The sequence below is a fragment of the Notothenia rossii genome (genome assembly GCF_949606895.1).
Source record: "Notothenia rossii genome assembly, chromosome: 7".
Lineage (NCBI taxonomy): Eukaryota > Metazoa > Chordata > Actinopteri > Perciformes > Nototheniidae > Notothenia > Notothenia rossii.
The window spans coordinates 55,807,220-55,828,910 of record NC_136905.1 but is presented as its reverse complement, the minus strand read 5'-3'; the positions used below and the strand labels follow the sequence as shown (position 1 = coordinate 55,828,910).

The window sequence follows — 21,691 nt, the reverse complement described above, 5'->3', positions numbered from 1 at the left end:
GCAGATAAATATAAATGATAATAGCCAAACTAACCTAGCAAGAGTAAACTGACAGGCTGCTGTGCCGCATCTCACTCAAACACCCACATGACTCAACCCAGCGAAAAACCAGTCTCGCACGCAGCCTTTCATTCAGAATTTCATAGCAAAATAAAAAAATTATATTAAACTAATCTTTCAACATAGTCAAAACAAAAATAAATATTAGGACAGAGCCCTACAAATAACAACCATAAACATAATAATAAAACAATTAAAATGTTGTATTCAGCCCTGATTAAAACTGCGGGCCCAAATCCTGGATGGGCGGGGCCGGGCCCGCCCATGACGCCGGGTCTGCGTCACTGATCGCCAAGAAGAATTCCAGGAGGCTGTAACTAATCAAGTTAATCACCTGGCGGTTCAAGTGCACAGAGCTCTTGCCCAACTCGAAGCTGGATTATCGGTCTCCTGCTATGCCGAGCCCATCAGTTGCTTCCGCTGGTTCTGCTGCTGCTGCTGGTTCTGCTGCTGCTGCTGCTGCTGCAGACCACATTCCCCCTTCTGGAACGTCGAGAAGTTTTTTTACTGCATTCAGAGTAACCCATATAACTGAACCCGTTCAAGTAACTATAGATGAGATTCACACAGAAAGATTAAGATTCCACTTATTTGACTCTGCACTTCACCCTATAGTTTTGGGATTTCCATGGCTCCTCAGACACAATTCGAATATTGACTGGCGGCCGGGAAACATTAAGAACTGGGCTCCTAATTGTAAAGTTACCTGCTTATCCTCCTCTGGGAACTCCAGACGTGAGACAGTAAGTCAGACAGACAAACCCAATAGAATTACCACTGACATCAAGTCAGAGTACGCTGACCTGTCTAGAGTGCCCACATGTTATCTGGACTTAAAAGAGGTTTTGACAAGACTAAGACTAAATCGCTACCACCTCATCGACCTTATGACTGCCCTATTGACCTTTTGCCTGGAGCCCCGATCCCTAGAGGTCGGCTTTACTCCATCTCTGCACCAGAAAGGGGGGCCATGAAAACGTATATTGACTCTTCCCTTAAGTCTGGACTCATTAGACCGTCGTCATCACCTGCGGCTGCAGGCTTTTTCTTTGTTGGCGAGAAAGATGGTTCTCTCCGTCCATGCATAGACTATAGTCCACTCAATGGAATAACTGTTAAGAATAGATACCCCCTCCCACTAATGTCTTCAGCGTTTGAACTGTTGCAGGATGCCCAAGTATTCACCAAACTGGACCTCAAAACGCCTATCATCTCGTCAGAATTTGGGAGGGGGATGAGTGGAAGACAGGTTTCAACACTCCTAGTTGCCACTACAAATATCTTGTGGTGCCTTTTGCTTTATGCAATGCTCCAGGTGTCTTTCAGGGTATGATCAATGATGTGTTGAGGGACTTTCTCAACAAGTTTGTCTTTGTCTACCTTGAAGACATCTTAATTTTCTCACCGGATGAGGAGACTCACATTCAACATGTCCGCCAAGTACTCCAGAAACTGTTGGAGAATCAACTGTACTGCAAAGCTGAGAAATCTGAGTTTCATGTCAAGACGGTCTCCTCCCTGGGTTACATCATCACCGCAAACCATGTTCATATGGATCCAGTAAAGGTTAGTGCTGTGGAAAGTTGGCCAACTCCCACAAACAGGAAACAGATCCAACAAGTTTTAGGCTTTGCCAACTTTGGCAAAGGTTCATAAGAAACTTTAGCGCCATCGCGGCGCCTTTACATGTACTAACCTCTTCCCATGTTGTGTTTAAGTGGAATACTGAGGTGGAGAAAGTCTTTCAAAGACTCAAGACACTGTTCACAACTGCTCCAATCCTCACAGTGCCTGACCCGCAGAGTCAATTCATTGTGGAGGTGGATGCCTCGAACAAAGGCGTCGGAGCGGTGTTCTCCCAAAGGTCTGCTCAGGACAACAAGCTCCATCCTTGTGCGTTCTTGTCAGGTAAGTTGACAGACGCAGAGAGGAACTATGATGTGGGGAACAAGGAACTTTTAGCATTAAAAATAGCCTTAGAACAGGGGTTTTCAAAGTGTGGGAAGGTGAGCCTCCCCTCAGAGAACATAAGAACAGCCGCGCCCCCCCTCCCAATTATTATTGCTATTATTATTATTGTTGTTGTTGTTGTTGTTGTTGTTGTTGTTGTTGTTGCTGCTGCTATAATGGAGGGGTATTTAATTGCATTTCAAAGAGGTCCAGTAAGAGAAAATGTCATTAAATGCTCTGTTTTCGCTGTCTACCTTTCTCTTTTTGGAGCAGGCCATTTGAAATGACTCCGACTGTTTCTCTCTTCTTGTCTCGTCTCTTCGTGTGTGTTTGAATCTATCGTGCTGATTCCCAGTCTTCTCTGATGTTACACTGCAACCTGCCTGTGTGACAGAGTCCAACCACACACTCTGTCTGTCCATCACATGTCCTGCAATACACATGCTGCAGCTGCCCAGCTATACTCACTGTTTGTAAGTAAATAAATAGTATTTTCATTTCAATAATGTACTTTCTTTACCCTGCTTCATAAACAATACTGACATCCCTGTGCACCTCCGAGTCTGGGGGTCCGGGGATGTGAGGACAGCGCGAGGACACAGACAGGGAGGCTGATTTACATCATAAAGGAAATGGCGGTCAATATTAACAACACAGGAGCTAAAACGCTTAATAACCTTTATTACGTATTAAAGAAAGAACATAAGAAAGGTTGACAAAGAGGAGGCTGTTAAACGCGTTGGCAGCGGAGCTGCTGTGTGTAGAAAGAGAGAGAGAGAGCGAGAGAGACGCTGAGCTGCACCATGCGATCAGCTGATACGGAGCATAGAGAGAGAGAGCTGCGGTCCGCGGGGCTCGGCCTCCGCCTCCTGTCCTCACAATTCTTATTATTCCCGGGACCGGACAAAAAAACGAGTTTTGCTTTCCAACCCTGTCACTGTGCTACACGTCCAGCCCGCCCCGTCTAACAGTACATAAAGCGGCGAGATGCATTTCCTTAGGAATCAACAAGCAGAACCGAAACTAACATTTATGGGCGAAAATAAATCGATCGAGGTGCATACCAGGTCTAATATACGTCCCCACTGATCATCTGACATGTCCTGGTCCCATACAACTCTAAGGGAATTTAAGCAAGTAGGATTTATCTTAACATTTTTATTATATATAATGGAGGTGAGCTTCCTTGTATCGGTCTTAAGTGATAGGAAAGAATCAATTATCGAATCAGGAGGCCGGGCTGGAAGTTGGGGGAATTTCTTTTCCACAAAGTGCCTGATCTGAAAGAATCGGAACAAGTGAGAACTTGGAAGGTCAAATTTGTTGGCTAAATCTGCAAACGAAGGGAAAACACCACCAGCATAAAGGTTGTTAATAGACCGCAGGCCTTTGTCTGACCCAAGCGGCAAACTCTGGGGAAGAGCCGGGACGCCAATACGGAAGTGCCAAACACTGCAGTTCATATATTGGCCGATAGGGACTGACTGCAGAAAGGAGCAATTTCCATAGACCCCCATGTTAAAATGCCCAACTTTACAGCAGAAAAAAACATGTTTCTACCCATGGATGCAACACATGTTATTATGAATATAGTTAGATTCCACTTTCATGATTATGGATCTGTGAGTGAATTGTTTTATAACACGACCCTTTTATTTATATTAGGTCTTAAAGTTTTTGTATAAATAGGGGCGTGGTCACATTGAGTGACAGCTCTGTCAAGTGACTGCTGCTGCTAGTTTCTTGTCTCTCTGCTAGCTGCTCCGTGAAGCTACTGGGACTCTGCCTGCTCAGTTCATTCAGGGAACACAACTTGACCCCGGCCGTGTTTGTTTGTTCTTCATGCTTTTATATCAGACTATTGTGACTCGCTCTGCGGTTGAAACAGACGGTGCATGAATGCGGTTTTGCGGTAAGTGAAATTCGAGTACTTATTTATGTGTTCATGATTTTAATCAGCTACGTAATGAATGTTAAGGCTTGGGTTAGCGTGTAAGAGAGTGGTAGCTACATCGGTGCTAACGATGCTAATCGTAGCCTCCAAGTTAAAATCATAGACTGTATAAAGGTTAAAACGAAATAGACAAGTATTAAGCGTTAAATGTGATAATACTGCAGAACAAACGGCTTCCGTTTGAGGTTGATAAAATAAGGTCATCCTTACGGAGCCTTGGAGGGTTCATTGAGAGAAAAATAAATAAAACGTGGCCACGTTTTACTTTCTCGTTCGCACGAGTTAATAAAGCGTGCGCACGAGTTAATAAAGCGTGGCCTCGTTTTATTTAAATTGAGGGATTCCTGTCCGTGACTCACAGTATTGTTTTATAGAAGGAAGACCTCCTTCACTTTATGAAATCTCTGCGGCACCAGTGGCCTGTACTGCGAAGCAGGATTTTCTATTTACACTATTCATTCGTGAAGTATGACGCTGCGCTGTCAGCACGCGTCTCCATGTTTGTGATTGGTCAAATGTTGCTAACCCCGTCCCTTTCACGTGAAGGCGCTCTAAGCCGGTCAGAGAAACCCTGGTTGATTTACTGAGTTGATAACCAGCTTCGTAGGACCGCTTATGGATCGCGTTTGTTAGGGTTAGTTAAACCGGGTAAATCAAACATATCCAGGGTCTGTTGAACTGGCTTCGTCGTACAGGGCACTGTCGGCAGTAACGTGTAACTCAGCAGAATCTGAGAAGAGCAGCACCAGCTGCAAAGAGCTGTGCCTTTTACTGTTTACTTCACTGTGTTTCCCTTCATTAGAACCGCTGAATAGAGATCAAGGCTGCTACGTTTAACCACACACACACACACCTATACACAGGGGTGCACATAAGTGGTACGAAGGTACACATGCGCGGCAACAATCTGAAATGCGAACCGTCACTTGTGTCACAAAGCGCATTTGACGTACTTGTGAAGCTTTTCCAGAAGGCGGTTAGATCACCGGATGACAGAGTCGGTCTCCGTGTGCACAGACAGGGCTGCTGTTGACGTCGGTCTGTACAGCAGCACTGCGCTAAAACAGCTGATCACAACGTTCACACGCTCTGTGGTCACAAAGCTCTGCACTACACTAGCACATTTGGAGCATTCGACCAATCACAAACATGGAGAAGCGTACTGACACTGCAGCACGTCATACTTCCTGAAGGAAAAGTCAACGATAATATTAGACATATGAAGAAGTTAAACTTTAAACATCCATGACTTAAACACTTTATCCAGGATAAAAGCCACATAGTTGCACCTGCAAGGTGAATACAGCTGGTAAAAGAAAAAGTGTTTGAATGCGTACATTAACAGGTTTATGATATCACTGCCCCGTCTACACGAGTGGATCTGACTTTAAATTACATTTGACTCGAGTGTTTCGTCAACTTAATGTGTTGCTTAAAATAATACTTCTGCATACAGTATGTGACACTGTGAGTGTTGCACGGCCAGATACGGCTCAGCTGACTCAGATAAGGAAGTATATGATACATTATGATGTGATATGCCGCGGACTGTACTTAATGATACTCTGAACCGGTTACTTATGTTGTGGTAGATATTTAAGTAAGATTTCTTAACGCTAATGTTATAATAGTCAGATTACTCTGAAGATGGGAGGTGATATTCTATTAATGTTCACGATCACACATTCGGTGATTTTTGCCGGCCGTCTTTCCTGCAACGGCAGCTTTTCTGTATTTCCTTTCTCCTGTAATATGACTTTATCGCTTTAAACTCTGCACACTGAGCTCTGATTGGTCAGCAGGCAGTGCTTTCACTGAGTTGAGCTCTTAGCCTGCAACCTAACCTGCTCCGGGGCAGGTTAGCCGCACAGCATAAGTTACCATGGAGATCTAGCCTGCTAAAAAGAGAACCAGCTTCGTAGGACCGGAAACCCCGAGTTTTCCCTGACGTTAGCCGGCTAAGCGAAAATCCTGCTTCGTAGTATACCCCCAGGGCTCCGTACATCCTTGTAACTTAGAGAGATATTTTATTATGTAGGTGGGAATTGTATGCATCGCTAAGGTTAATTTAAATTGGCTATGCTCGAGTATGTAGACAAGCTAATGTCGAAGTAGTGTATGTGAAATCAACCTCACAATAAGATGTGTGTGTATATTACAATTATTAATGTCATATTTCAAGATGATTACTTAGATATTACAATATGGTTGGTTGAGCTGGAGTTCATTATTAAGCTTACACGTTAACGCCACAGTCATCTGTAGAACGAACCCAAACCTTGTTGTTTTTATTAATTGCATTACCAAATTGGTATCAAATAAACATTAAGCATTGGTAACACAACTTCCAAAGTTACAGTAAAAATAAAAAGGACCCTGACTAGGACAATACACAATCCAACATGTTCAACAGAAGAGAATCAGTTATATTTTTTGTACACATGGTACTTTACTATATATCTGTTTGTTTAAGGTGTCCAGGTGATGCAGACAGGCTGGACCAGAGAGTGAGAGACAGAACTGGACTCCTCACAGCAGTGAACTTCAGCACAGGTACAAAGACTCTATTTTTCATACTGTACAAAGAATCAAGAAAGATATTGGTTTAATTAAATGAAGTATTGACTTGAATACACGGATATACATTCCATTAAACAATACTAAATACTAGATCACCTACACATCAGTTAAGTTGAGGGTATTTTCCATGCAAAAAGTTACATTTAGATATTTAGCAATATGACTATTGAACGCAAAGCTATTTAACACATAGTGAGAACTGCTACTATTTATCTCTCAATATTGTCTGTAAAACGTGGTAAAAGTTATTCTTTCAGTGAGACAACAGAGCAAGCTTCTACAGTTGCACTACATTTTGATAACAGTTAAATATTATTTTGATAATAACATATTTCAATGTTGATGAACTTCATACTGTTCATTCATAATCTGATTGTCTTTGTAGCAAAAAAAAACATTACAATTCCAAAATAATTATATCTACAGCCCCTAAACACACAAACACACCGCTTTCATAAATAACACACTTGTTTTGCAATAATATGTTTTATGTTTCCTGTAATTTTTGTTAGGAAAGGACATGCCTGAAAGACACGATTCAACAGGTTCTCCTTCTCTGAGGGTCAAGAAGAACATCCAAGAGGAACATTAAAAGCTGATGTTATGAGATTTTAAGACCAGTACAGGACATTCACTAAGAAACTACTTTTATTGTGAAAACAGTCAGCTGATCGAATGTACCTATTTCCACATCTACACTCCATCAGCTGATTATTTGTATTTGCCTCGCTTTATGAGCTTCACATCACTTGTGCCTTGTACCGCAGAGTTTGCAACGTCACAAATAAATGGGGCCAATCTTCAGTCGGATGTGAATGTGTAATCTAACATTTCAGTAAGAATAATGGACAAAAGGCGTGCAAATACAAATACAATTTATTGAAACGCGAACCAAAAGTTAATCAAACATGTTTTAAATAAAAATCACATATGGACAGAAGGTGTAAACCTATTAAATGTATAAGTAAACACATTTAGTCAAATAACGTGACAGACTAGGCCTGTGCAGTTGGAGCATGTTAGCTTAGCTGAGGAAAGACCCTCAGTCCTCTCCAAACCAACAGACAAGGACGTCCATCACACGGAGGTTTCTGCAGCTCTCTGGACACCACGCTGTCTCAATCCGTCCACACTGAATATGAGAGGGGGAAAATGAAAATAATAAATGCTTTTAGACAATAAGAAATATAAAGTTGACTGTTGAGTTGCTCAGTTTTTTCAGATTGTCAATACTATTACTGTATAACTAATATCTCAGGTTAAGAGGCACATTCAAATAAAGATTGGTCTTTGAATACATGTTGTCTTTTGAATTGTTTGTCTAAAGTCAAGGATCTAGAAATGGTACTTAGTTTTAATGATCAGGGTATATGCAGGAATCCTGAAGTCAAATTTAATACCTTTTAAGACCTTTTTTAAGACCCTTTCCATACATTTTAAGACCTCATCGCAACTTTGAGTTCTAACCGGTTACATTGGCAACACACTTTACTATATTGATTGTAAGATAGCAAAACTAAACAGAGTGCAGACAGACTACTGAAGCCTCCTTTCCACATGAACTTCAACCTCTCTGTGAAGGTCAGGTTTAATGCAGTATGCTGCTTTTTTGCTTCTGTAGACTCTGTGCTCTTTCATTCCAGTAAAACTCCTCAGAAACCATTAGAAACCAGTATTTGACCAATAAACAAAGCAATTGACAAAACTTTGAACTATGAAATATGTTAAACTTTGGTGAGCTACAGCGGGGTAATGCCATATAGGAGCTCCCTCACAAATACCCAGGGGTTAAATTGGGCTGGGGCGGTCCGGGGCTAAGCTCTGGCACATAGGACGATGCTCTGACGTCATCACCCTCACACATTTGTCATATGTTTACAAAAAAGGATATATATGTTAAGACTTTTCTCGTTCTTAATATAGACTATATTTAGGGTCTATATTTGTTGACTTTACTTTAAAATAGCAGATCTCTGTGACCGGATATAGTTTGGCTTAGACCCCGGCTCCACAAGGACGCATACGGTAAAACGCATACGCAAGCGCAAAAAAGGCTTCCGTTCACACGCATTCGATTCATTAACGTGTCCGTTCACACTAGACCGCTGGAAATGCTGGAAACGATGTAGTACATATGTCAGGCCTGTAAGTGGCGCTGCTGCCGCCCGAAATACACCAAAAGCAGCGAAGAAGACCCCCGAGCATGGTTGCCATGGTTGCCCTTCTGTTTATTCTCCGCGGTGGACGGCGTGTTCTCCTGCTGTATCTCTCAGCCCCCAGCAGATGAAAATACCCACCTCTCCGCCTCTTCCAAGGAACGAGGGGACCGTGCGGCAGTTTCCTAAAAAAAAATGTTCCGCCGGTCAACATGTCCGTTAAAGTTTAAATCTTCCGTACAAAATTAGAAAAGTGCCGGTCAGAGGTCTTCTTTGTTATTTATTGAGCTTTAAAACAAATTGATAACGACTCTGTTCTCTGTATAATAATATAAGAATATTTACTAAACGGTGACTGCCTCTCTTTTCCTCCCCCTCTTCTGACAGCCCAGCAGCAGCAGGAGACGTGGGGAGAGGGAGGCGTGCTATTTCATCGTTATCAGAAAATGATCATATAGGGCACACACGGAGCCGTTGGACCCCCAGAGCGTTGCGTATGCCGGTCTACCCACCTTGGGACCTGTTACCGTCGTCGTCGTCGTCGTCGTCGTCCCCCCCCCCCCCACCACCACACAGAGCGGAGCAAGGCAACGAAACTTAAAATAATAAGCAGCATTTTACGACGCGCTATGCATGGGGCCGCCTTGTGGGGTTTCCCGACATGTCGTTTCAGTAAATTAAAGGGTGTTTCATGTTGTCGTTGCTGTGAACCTTCTTAATACCTTGGAAATTGCCGTTTAATACTTTTTAATAGCCTTAATTTTCGCTAAATTGATTTATCAACTTTTAATACTTTTTAAGACCCCGCGGACACCCTGATGATACAGTCTGGTTATTATGCTGTTTGGAGGAGGCCTCACAGGTAAGAGCACTACTAGCTACCATCACATGTACCTTAGCTTGACTTAAATGTATTACACATATAATTAAGTGATATCAAAATATAAATAACTATTTCATGCAAACATATTCATATTTGCTTGATTCCAGTGTTGAATTTAGCACAATTGCATACAAACGTTAACGGATTTTAAGATTCTGAAGTTATGCTAAAAACTCAATAACTTAAATTATTATTTATAGTTTTGCTGAATAGTTTCATGTCCGCTTACCTTAGAAACGTAAAATGCAACAGCAGTGTGCAGATCGGGAGCATGTTAGCTTAGCTTGGTAGCTTCAGCTAGCTCTGGAACTTCCAGCTCGGTAGCAGCAGGTCCCGCCTCGGCTCCGCCTCTTTGCCCTTATTTGGAGCAGGCTGGAGCAGTCGGGAGTTGAACCCTGACGTCACTGTCGAGCCGTTAGTGGCCGATTCCGCCCACTGAGGGCTTCTCGGCAACTCTGCAGAATCCTATGGGTGACGTCACGGACCCTACGTCCATTTATATATACAGTCTATGGTCTGACCAAGTCCGAAAGACAGGATCCGAGCACAACGGCTAGACCTGATGAAGCTTGTAAGCAAAACTGCTTCCTAAACTGACCTCAAATCTTTAGAGTGTTTTAAAGACCTGGGCCCATCGAGGGTGTTCGCCCTGTGCCAAATTAGTGATCCAAAAAATAAGCTTATTAATATTACATGCCCAATAATATTGGCGGAGATTAGGCAGGGCCAGTTCACCTTCAGATTTAGGGAGTTGAAGAACTACTCTTCTGATACGAGCCCTCTTGTTGCACCATAAAAAAGAGTTAATCTGCTGGTCAAGTGCTGAGAAAAATGATTTATTTATAAATATTGGAATGTGTTGGAAGGAATATAAGAACAGAGGAAGTACCACCATTTTTATCAAATGAATGTGTCCCATTAAGGATAAAAGGCAAGGAGGACCATCTAGCTAAGTCTGCTTTGAAGCACTCTACTAATGGACTAAGATTCTTGGCAAAAAGCTCTGTAAACGATTTAGTAATATGGATACCCAGGTATTTAAATCCCTCTGAGACCTTCTTAAAAGGAAAGAGAGCTTGGGGAAGTTTTTCAGCGAGGGTGTTAACAGGGAAATATTCACTTTTCTGGAGGTTGAGTTTGTAGCCAGATAGCTTTTTAAATTGCTCTAAAATGCTTGGAATTATACGAAGGGAGGAAGATGGGCTGGAAATGTAAAGTAAAAGGTCATCTGCATACAATGAGAGCTTATGCAAAAAACCGAAGCGCGTGATGCCCCTACATCCTTCCTCACTACGAAGCCATAAGGCTAGAATTATCAACGGGGGGGGGGGGGGGGGTTGAGGAGCTTGACGCTCGTCAACTATCAGCAGGAGGGCGGTTGAGCCTCGAAGTGTGTGGACCTGTCAGCGCAACTTACATGATGCCGAATTTAACAAACACATTTAAATAGTTGGTTTAAACGGCATAATAATAAGGACGAACGTCCGTTCTGTGATTCTCCAGAGCACACATGTTATGATATTAGGGTCATGCAGAGTTAGATGAGATCGCTTTTCCTTTAAGAGAGAGAGAGAGAGAGGGGTGTGGCTTGTGCATGTATGTTTGTGTATGGTAGACCGACAGTGAGGGAACGTGTGTATGTTTCTGGAAGTGAAACGAGGAAGCAGAAAAACAGAGGTCTGTGATGTATTTTGTGAAACAGAAGAACAGCTAAATAAATGCAACGGCCTCCCAAGAAGAACTCGCATCTCTCCAGTCATTTAAGCTAAAGTGAGTTATTGAACCTGAAGCTGGTTGCTTCTGCCCTCCTCGACTACGGTCTGGGAGCCGACAGGAAAGTTCAACACACAGATGGCCAGTCCGCTAGTGATGGGCATTCCGATTCCCTTCAGGGACACAAATCTTTTGATTCAGTTCACTTTAAAGATTTGTTCACTGATTCGTTCACCGGTTCGCGAACGACTTCTGGTGATTTGCACGTTCGCGAACGAGTTGTCTTTGTACTTAATTTGTTCAGTGAGTCTTCACTACTGCCGAAGTCCGTACAAGTTTACTGGCGTAAAATGTATGATATTAAAACACATTTTACACCTCACCTTGTTGCCCCATGAATTATGCTCTGGGAATAGGCTACATATTATTTAAGAAATATAATTGGCCATTGTTAAATCTCATAAATTTGTGCCTGACTATACGATGTATTACAGCAGGCTAGCACGTTATACTTTCAAACCCATGCACGTACTATGTGGCCGAACTTAAATCCCAAAGCATTAAACTCCATTTGGCCGAGTTCAAAGTGAATAAAATGAACGCCCTCTGAAGCTTTTAGGACCGACAGGGGAAGGAGAATACAACGCGGTGTGTATGTATCGCTAAGCTAGCGGCTAAGCTAGCCGGACGCTACGGTTCAGGTATCCGTCCGTGGTGAAACGATCAGCACTGCACCACGGAGGAAAGCGGCAGAAAGTCACCTGGAGATAAAGAGAGCGGGGCTGCGTTGCGTGCATGGCTTCCTTCTGCAGGTAACGGGGAGACGCGCTCTGGCGGCGGTCTCGTTCAGGATTGGAAAATACAATTTAAATATTTTTGCACACTTATTCCACTTATTCCTAGTGTGCCACTGGTTACGGTGCCGCGTGACAATGCTGGCACGCGTGCCAGGGGTTGCCGACCCCTGGGCTAGAGGCTCGACGGTTAGCGCAAATAATGACGGAGATAGAGGGCATCCCTGCCTATTTCCGCGAGAGGGCGAGAACAGACCAGACTTAACACCGTTGACGTTAACTGAAGCTACCGGAGATGTATAGAGGAGTTGAATCCATGAAACAAAGTCCCAGCTCATTTGTTCACAGACCGTGGCGCTCATTAAAAGTGCCAAAACGCCACTATGAGACAAAACACAAAATGTTTGACCAAACATTCCCTCTCAAGTCAGAACTGAGGTCACAAAAAATAAGCAGTCTCAGAGCCCGATATGATCAGTCCACCAGGATAAAAATGTAAACTAAATATCGTTCCAGGGCAGGCTAACCGAGGCTAACCAATGAGCACCTGCATGTGTATGAGAATGGCCCTGACACCATTTCAGCCCAGATTTAAACACCTGGCAGGACAAGCTCAAGCTCAATTCTCGCACTGAATTAAAAAAAAATGAGTGAGGGACTGCAATATAAGAGGGAAAGAAAGAGAAACTTTAAAACTGTTCAATTGTTATGATGTGTAAAGACTGATATTGTTCTATAATCGTCTGAAACTGTTAAGTCATGATGTGTAACGGTTAACAAAGAAAAAGGGAAACTCAAGCTGCTGCTGCTACACTTTATTTATCTAAAATCAAAGACTTTTAAGATGCACATATTTTCAAAAGCTATTTTATTTATGTTCTCCTATTTTATTTTTAAATGCAGCCAGAGAGAAACATTACACATATCCACAGTATTTACTGTATATCTGATATATATATATATATATATATATATATATTTCAATGATTATTTTGTGTATGTAATTATTGTCAAAGCATTTAATATATTCATTGCTATCGGGATGTTAAGAGCATTCCATGGAATATAACAAAAAGTGTTTTCTGAAATAAATTACATACCCCATTGAATTATGACTGAAGATCGTCAGCTGTCTTCCTCTCCCTTGTTGTTCCTCGATACGTAAAGGCTGCAGCACCGTTGACAACTTCTCTCTACATATCAAACATACCGGTAAACCAGCATAGTTTGCTGTGAAAGCATATAACTCTGTCCAAGCAGAATTAAATCCTGTGTTCCTCCGGTACTTTTCTTTGATTTATCCATAGTTCGCTCATCGAGCCGGGGGTCAGGTTATTCACCCGCAGGAAAAGGCGCTGGCGCGGGACCGTAGCAGGATGTGACGCATATTTTAGTTGACCTAATTAAAACCGTTATGTTTGTTTTTTAATGTTTTTTTATGTGTCACAGAATCACCTCAAAATACAAGATACGAAACATTTTCAACCATCTAACAAAATATAAATAGTCCTACAAATACTTTTATTTTATTTCCTTCTTATTTTTGTCTAGGCTCAAGGGAGCCAGAGCAAAGGGCTTAAAGGGCCGCATGCGGCTCGAGGGCCGTGGGTTGCCGACCCCTGTTCTAGGCTGTTGCTTGGCGTGGCGAGAATATTGCTCCACTTTCTCGGGTTCCCGAGATTCGGCTTCCAGTAGCTCTGGAGAGAGCTTTCGCACCTGTGGCCAACTAACGGTCATAATTTCTCTGCTTTGTTTCAAGACCTGCATGAGAAAGCTTTTGAATGGTGGTACTTTTCCAGTTGGTCTACCTGCTCTTCACGTAGCTCTGCATGTCGTCGTTAGGTGCTTTTTTTTCTGGAGATAGGCACTCCTCAATCCACTCCTCCATAGTAAGACCCCCCCCGGAGGTCGAAGTTAATCTTAAATGTTTCCATCTTATGCTTTGTTTTGAAAATTTTTTTTTCGTAACGGAAGAAATGTCAATATATTTATAAAACTGACAAGTCAAATCAAGCAATTTGATTGGTCGATAGTGTTTTTGCGGACCTCTTTGATTACAGATTTGAAAACATCGTTGCTTGCTTTAAAAGTAGCACAATTCATTATGTCAAACCTTGGAAAGTATCTAGATATCCCTGCCCTAATGCCAAAGGAACTGCACACTGAATATGTTTTGCCTTCTGATGTCTATGTCTGGACCGCTGCGTAAAAAGGAGGGTTTCTGCCCTGCTACTTTTCCGCTGCTTTCTTGTTCCAGTATGAAAAGCAAACTGCAGGCAGTTTGCTTTTCAGCCCAACGGTATACTGTTTTTCTCAGACGCGGAGAGATACTGACTTGTTGTGAAAAGCAACTTACAATTCTACCCGTGGTATACGCTCAGTATATCACGGCTAAGAACCAATCAGATTGATTGATTTGACTTGTCCGTTCTATAATTCAATATATATCACACTAATTCATAAAGCAAGTTAGCTCCGGACCTTTGCATGGGGAGATTTTCCCTAACTAGACCTCGTTGAATTTTAGTTGAATACCCCTGGTATAAGAGGTTAGGGTTGTCCCAATCCTGTGGAGAAGACTGTGAGGTGTATAATTCAGAATAGTAGTCTGAGAAGATATCACTGATTTCAGCAGGGTCTGTTGTAATATCACAACACGTTCTCACTCCCAACCCGTCACATATTGACGGACGATCAGGGCCCCTACCCGTCACACTATTACGGACAGGGTACCCCTTGGAAGTCAGTTGTCAACGGGCGTCCCATTGACTTGCATAGAGCTCCCTGAACGTTGGTAATAGAGGAGTTGGGATCGCGGCGAAATGCTCTCCGCAGATCCATTCTCACAGCGTTTATCAACCTTTTTCTTACTCAATATCAAGCCACACTTATTGTTTTTACTTCTTTATTTTAATTGAATAATGTAGGACTTTTGTTGCCGTCAGTTATGGGGAGAGTAGGGGCTCAGAATACTGAAATCTGTATTGTTTCATCGTTTTTTCCTTCTAATTTTGTATTATTTTCTAAACCACACACTGTTATTTACTCAACAATAACAGATAATTATCCTTGTGTTTATTTATTTGTTTGATTAATAAACACAAGTTAGAGTCCGTCAGGACCGAGGGTCTGAGCAGCTCATAGTAGTTGCTTTAGAGAATGTTACACCCGGAAGTAAGTATTCTCTCCGCTTCGCTTGACAAACCCTGTGATAGTCCTCAAGCTCTATGATTGGATGTTTGAGTGCGCGCCGAGGGTTACGCTGAGCGTCGAACAACACTTTGAAATGGGATGGAACCACGGCAGACTGTCCAAAACTGGGTTTGAATGGGTCCACCCCGCCCCCCGTCCCCAGAACTACACATTCTGGCTATTGTGTGTTTTGCAACATGCTCTATGGCAGCGGTTCTCAAACTGTGGTCTGCGGACCACTGGTGGTCCGCGAGGGTACTGCAGGTGGTCCATGGAGAAAAGCTAAATAAAATCCACTTTTCATTATCAAGGATTTTCGGGGACCACCTCATATGTGACTTGCTCTATCAAAATCAGTCGCATTGACTCGAAGACACATTTTGAGTTGTATACACTGTTGGAAAGAGGAGATTCCTAGCTTTATATTGATATCAGGCAGACGGGTGGTGGTCGTTGGGCTCATCAGACATTTATGAGAGAAAATCTCTAATGTCCGAGTGCAAGTTGTTAGAAATTAAAATCAATGTTTTGATGGTATAATGTAGCTTAAACATACCGTCAGTTTAAACGCTCTTTTATACTGAAAAACCTGAAATTCTTGTGCACAAACAGTTAAGCTTTTATTCTGAAAATCCTTCATCTACGGTTAGCATTTAGCATGTGGCTAATATACGATTTCCTAAAGAGGTGAATTGAGTAGCGAAATGACATGGAGTGGTGCAAACCGAAACCTACTGATTTAACACTACAACTATAGATGTCGAGATACTACCATGCTGAATATTAAATGAAAGTACAGTTTATTTGAATTCATTATTGTTTACAGACGAGAGTAGCATGTGACAACATCCGGAAACCAAACCAGCCGTGAAGTATTTTCTGTATATTTTGGAGTATTGATTACAGCGTTTAGAATGTGTTACATGAAAAGTGATGAAAGAGAATATGAGGAGAAAAGGCGGGTTAAGCATATATTGAATGTGAAAAGTACCAATCCTCTGTTTAAATGCAACAACGGACATTAGAGACGAGGCGAGCCGGCTGGCGGGGAGGAGCCAGCAGAGGATATATATAGCAGCACCGGACGAGGGATTCGCCCTCTTCTCTTGCTCATGAGAGCCAGATCACAGCTGTTTTCTGCCTGAACAATATTCTGTCTGTAACACTACCGCGCCTTTTTTAAATTAAAATATCCCATTTGAATCTTCTCAGAGACTCCATTTAATCTCATTTTAAAGCTTCTCTCCTGGACGCGAGAATAAAGAACATATTTAACAAAGTGAATGCACCACAAGACACGAGCCTTGTAACCAGGGGTGGACTGGGACAAAAATTCAGCCCTGGCATTTTCTGTCCAGACCAGCCCACTACATTATCAGCGGACACTACATAGAAGTCCACTAATCTTGCGGCATCTTCTCTCATGCATACTACAAAGGAGAGTCATATTCCTTGATAGCAGTTAACAAATGAAGCACTTAACTATGAACTCAAGGACTAAAATTGACAGCTATATCAATCAATCTTTATTCATTATAGTGTCAAATCACAACATAAGTTATGTAATGACTAGGGGTGGGACGAGACTAACGGGAAGAACCCTTATGCTACCCTTTCAGTTTTTAGTCTGTGACTGTGAAAATCTTTTGGTGTAAGCCCAGTATTGGTTAAAACCAGACTCGGACAATAATAACAAAAAAATATCCTGACAAATAATCTAAATAGAAACATATTACAGACAGTAGCAGCATTAGAGCTGAAATTCACTCACTCATTATGAAACCATAAATAGAGAATTGGAAAAAAAAATATATATATATATAGCTGTCTGAAAAGTCTAAGACATGGGTTACAGGTCTGAAGAGATATGCATTCTCATATACGTGTATGTGCACAAGAATGTATTGCTCTATACTTCCTCGTCCGCAGCCAGCCAGCTCCACTCCTCACCAAATTCGTGACCTGCAAGAAACAGCAAACAGAACTTGTACTCAGTATCTGTGTACTGACAAATATAAGTAGCCATGTAGCCTTTTTGTGACGTAGTGACACTTAGTGAACAAATGTATCTGTCATGAAGGATGACTTAAGTCTCAAAAGAGCCCTAAGGCCTACCTGCATAACTGTTAATTGAACTTAAAAGATATGCAGATGTTTGAAATGAAAACCATCGATATGAAAATCTTCAGCCAGGAAATAGTCATAATCAAACCTTTTGTTTCAATCTGAGACAAAACAAGTTGCATAATAAACTCACAAAGTCAAGACGAAGCTCTCAGATATGATGGATGACTCAAGCATCATAGAAGAACTTCTAGCAGGTCAGGAAAACCTGTTTGACAGGAGATAATGGTAGCAGAGAATATAAAGAGACATTTATGAATTACCAATTGTCATTTTATCACACATATAGTATGTTTCTTCACATAAACCTTTAAACATAACCTTTAAACATACACATATTGCATTCCTCTCACCACATGAAATAAGCTCAGGAGCCTAAAAGTGGCCCAGTGAATGATGGAGGAGACAAAGCAGGTCCTCAAAAGGGGACAGAGGGAAAACAACTCCTTAGGCTCTCATATATAGGGTGGTCCACCTAAAAGAGACATGGAAACATTATTAAGTCTCTCATCATCACAAATCAAGTATGAATTCATATAACATTATAAGACACATGACATACTCAACAAATCATAGACTTCTCAGTAGCCAAAAAGTGGTGAAGTGGAGGCAGTAAGGGAGCAAATCCTTGAAAATGGACGGAGGGGGAACAACTCCTCAAGCTCTCACATGTCAAGTGGTCAACCTGAGAGGGAATTGGATACATTATTAATTCTCTAATCCTCACAAATTAAGTATGATTTCATAAAACATAAAAAATGATAAACTCACCATACTAGAGGAGACTCAACAGCCAAACTTTGGTGCAGTGAAGGTAGAGTGGAGGCAGAGAGAGAGCAAGTCCTCGAACATGAACGGAGGGGGAACAACTCCTCAAGCTCTCACATGTCAAGTGGTCAACCTGAGAGGGAATTGGATACATTATTAAGTCTGAAAAATAAATAAAATGTTTTCCTCTGTCCTGCACCTAAAGTTGAAAACTTTTGGGATGTGCGTTTCTTTCAAAACTTTTTTAAAATGATGAAGTATGAATTTATACAACATTAAAAAATACATGATACACTTACCAAATTCTAACAGTGGTCCCAAATGAGAGAACAAGTCCACATATAGAACAGAGGGAGAACGACTCCTCAAATATATCAGAACAACCTGTAATGGAGAATAATTGATAATTTAGTGTACATGATCACACCCTTAAGGATCAACACATAAGCACAATACAACTTCTGAAAAGCATAATTAAAATGACAAATAATGAATTACTACATCCATAATGTGTGATAATAACAATAATATTAAATATTTCTCGCCTTATCAGTGGAGCAGCTTTTTAAGCAGCTCACTCTTCTCTGCAAGTCTGTCTATCACAGAGTCAGAGTCCAAGGACATGAGGATGTCTTTCTCTGTGGCCATCAACATAAATGCCTCCAATTTATCAGATGAGAGGGTGCTTCTGAGTCTGTTTTTAATAAACTTCAAAATTGAAAATGTGCGCTCACAAGCCACCTGTGTGAGGGATAATGTAAGCAGGTATTTATAAGCAAGGCCTAGGGCAGGGTATGCATCTGTTAGCATGTTGAAATGGCGAAGTATCTGGTAGCAGAAGAGAGGGCATTCTTTGCAGGAGCAACAGCTTATGGGAGTTATCTCAACCTCTTCTGTGTTGTCCTCCTCACCACCTGATCCATCTTCTACTGTTCTTGCTTTGTACTCTGCCAATGGGGATGCCTTCAGCCTGTTCCACTGGAGTGCAAAGCTTTTCAACTCGGCCTGCATATTTTTCCTTGGTTGCCCTGCTGTCAAATCCTTGCAAGCACTTGCTTAAGTCTTGAAGGGCAGACTGGGGAAGAGCACTGGTGCAGAGCTAAGGGAAGTTTCTGGGATCCAGACATGCCAAGTCAGCATATAGATTGCCGTGTGTTAAAAAGCGCCTATGAATGGCTTCAATTGCTGTGTCCATGATCCGGTTATGCACATTCACCTCATAGGATTTTTCTGCATCATCCAGGGTCTCATCCTGAGCCATCTCTCCAGGCAAGACTTTCTTCATCCTCCTCCTCTTTTGTGGCAGTGTGGCCTCCACTTCAATGTCTGTGTCATCTCTCTCTTAGATTTCTGTGTTTGTCCAGTTAACAGATGTGTCTGCTGCTTTTTTTACAGATTCAAAATCTCTTCCCAAGCTTTTCAGCGTATCCTGTGTCGATGCCACTATTCTGTGAGCAGAGAGGATGTCCAATCCTGCCGTCTGAAGGTATTTAGACAATGGAGAGGTATGTTCAAATATGCGGAGGAAGATTTGAGCCGTCAAGATCGTCTCATAGTTGAGCAATGACTCTGCATATCCTCTGGCCATGACACGGATACATGGTTTCACTGTTGCCTGTTTCTGTATAGCTGATAATGTCAACAGCACATTAACGTACAGACCATCTTCCAGTTTTCCAAAGGAGCCAAACACCTTCTTCAGGGCCTCATGCTTGGCCCACCAGCGTGTCTCGCCAATAGGAGCAAGGCGTCTACGTCTCTTGTTTCGGACTGACTCTTCCCACACATTCATCCTTTTATATGACTCTTTGATGAATACCGCAATGCCATTGAGGAGCGCAAACAGGGACCCACTCTCAATAAAAATCTGGGTTGTGTTTGCAAGCACCAGATTTAGTACATGTGCGTAGCACCATACATGGTGTATATGCCTCCAATCTGACATTCCACTGATGAACAGACTGCTATCAGTTCTCTTACCGAATGCCATGCAGATGAAACAATACAGCATGTGACGCTCTGGACAGTACGTCAGCCACCTTCTACTGGTGCCGTCTCTGCTACAGAACACTTTCTGCACCACTGGTGGTGGTGGTGCAGTCTTTGGGCTGCCTGAATTGGTCTGGCTCTCTCCCTGAACTGACACATTTACACAGAAATTAAAGTTACACACAAATTATGAAATAGTTATCACCTCAGTAAACAATAAATGAATTGAAAGATTACAATAAATTCAATGGCAAATATTGCAAATTAATGTAATTATTTCCTATAGGTTTACTTCTATTTTATGCTAAAGTTCAAAGTATCTCATCTGTATTTACAATACAGCTTGATTCTGCAGCTTCATCTCTACTTACAGCTCGTTGGTCCATGTGAACGTTTACTGTTGCTATGGCAACAAGAAACCGCTGACGTTAGCAGCTCTTAGCTAGCCTAGCTAAATCATCTGAACAATAATAACCCATAATATCACAATTCGGCATATTTAAACAAAATCAACCACAACTACCAACATTCACAGCCCTTCAACTCTGGGCTAATATGTTGTCACAAGTAGGACTATGCAGTTAATTAGGTCACATCACATTCAATGTAAAAACGTTTTCTACTTTTTTTTTGGACATGTCTCAAAAATTTAGCCTAGCCAGCCCCAGGCTAACGTTACTTACCATTTATGCCTCCACTCGCTTGTCTCCCGGCGCAGCAGCACCTGCTGGGGCGGTGACCCCGGCACCAAATAGGTCCGTCAATTTAGAATATATAGCAGCCTCCACCTCCAGAGAGTTCAGCTTTTTAAGTCACAGTTTTTCAGCGCCACCCGGGCGTTTCTTCTGCTTATCCATTTTCAGCTCAGCAGCAGCCCGTCCCGCGACTCCCGCCCATGCCATGAGGTCCCGCCCCACCTTGGTTTGTGTTGTGATTGACAGCACTGTCAGGGCTCTCTGAGCCTGTCAGCCCATGATTGATTGACAATGACAAACAATAGACCAATAATATGTGTCGATGCTGGCAACACACTGCTAGCCCTCTGTAGCCAATTGGCCGGCCCAATTGGAGGGAATTTAGAGAAAAAAAAGAAAAGAAAAAAAAACCATAGCGGACTGGCCCACATTGGGTCAACGGCCCACCGGGACGATGCCCGGTATGCCAGATGGCCAGTCCACCCCTGCTTGTAACCCTTCCCCCAGCCATGGCGCGAGCGTGGAAATATGATTGGCGGCAATTTTGTTTAAACGGGACGGAGCAAAACGAGAAGCATCCGGACCCAAGTACTGTGGACGGAAGGAACGAGGTATTTGCGGTCTACAATGACAGAGAAGAGACTGTCAAGTTTGGCTGTACTCAGCATTGAATCAAAAACGCACTAACATTTTGGATCTTAATCAGTTTGTAAGGCGTTTTGCTGAACAACATGGTAATCGCTGCATCATAACAGTGATTGACAGCTGATATATGGAATAATATGATTGTTAATATTACATATTAATTCAGACAAACATCGATGAGACAGTTA

General features: G+C 42.2%; 4 long non-coding RNA genes across 5 annotated transcripts; 1 reads left to right on the top strand and 3 right to left on the bottom strand.

The window, feature by feature from the left end:
• The first annotated feature begins 3,767 nt into the window (after positions 1–3,767).
• On the top strand, positions 3,768–9,502 carry LOC307046886. Its single transcript, XR_013810266.1, has 3 exons — positions 3,768–3,922; positions 6,438–6,517; positions 7,057–9,502. It is a non-coding gene; the product is annotated as an uncharacterized lncRNA (long non-coding RNA).
• LOC307046887 lies at positions 7,415–10,683 on the bottom strand. Its single transcript, XR_013810267.1, has 2 exons — positions 9,813–10,683; positions 7,415–7,676 (listed from the first exon to the last, which is right to left on the bottom strand). It is a non-coding gene; the product is annotated as an uncharacterized lncRNA (long non-coding RNA).
• Positions 10,684–17,112: 6,429 nt separating this feature from the next.
• Positions 17,113–17,972, bottom strand: LOC307013357. Its single transcript, XR_013800960.1, has 3 exons — positions 17,760–17,972; positions 17,540–17,614; positions 17,113–17,244 (listed from the first exon to the last, which is right to left on the bottom strand). It is a non-coding gene; the product is annotated as an uncharacterized lncRNA (long non-coding RNA).
• LOC307013356 lies at positions 17,967–20,448 on the bottom strand. 2 transcript variants are annotated; one of them, XR_013800958.1, is made up of 4 exons: positions 20,155–20,448; positions 18,474–18,558; positions 18,178–18,307; positions 17,967–18,091 (listed from the first exon to the last, which is right to left on the bottom strand). It is a non-coding gene; the product is annotated as an uncharacterized lncRNA (long non-coding RNA). The 2 variants fall into 2 exon arrangements; XR_013800959.1 differs by lacking the exon at positions 18,474–18,558.
• Positions 20,449–21,691: the final 1,243 nt, after the last annotated feature.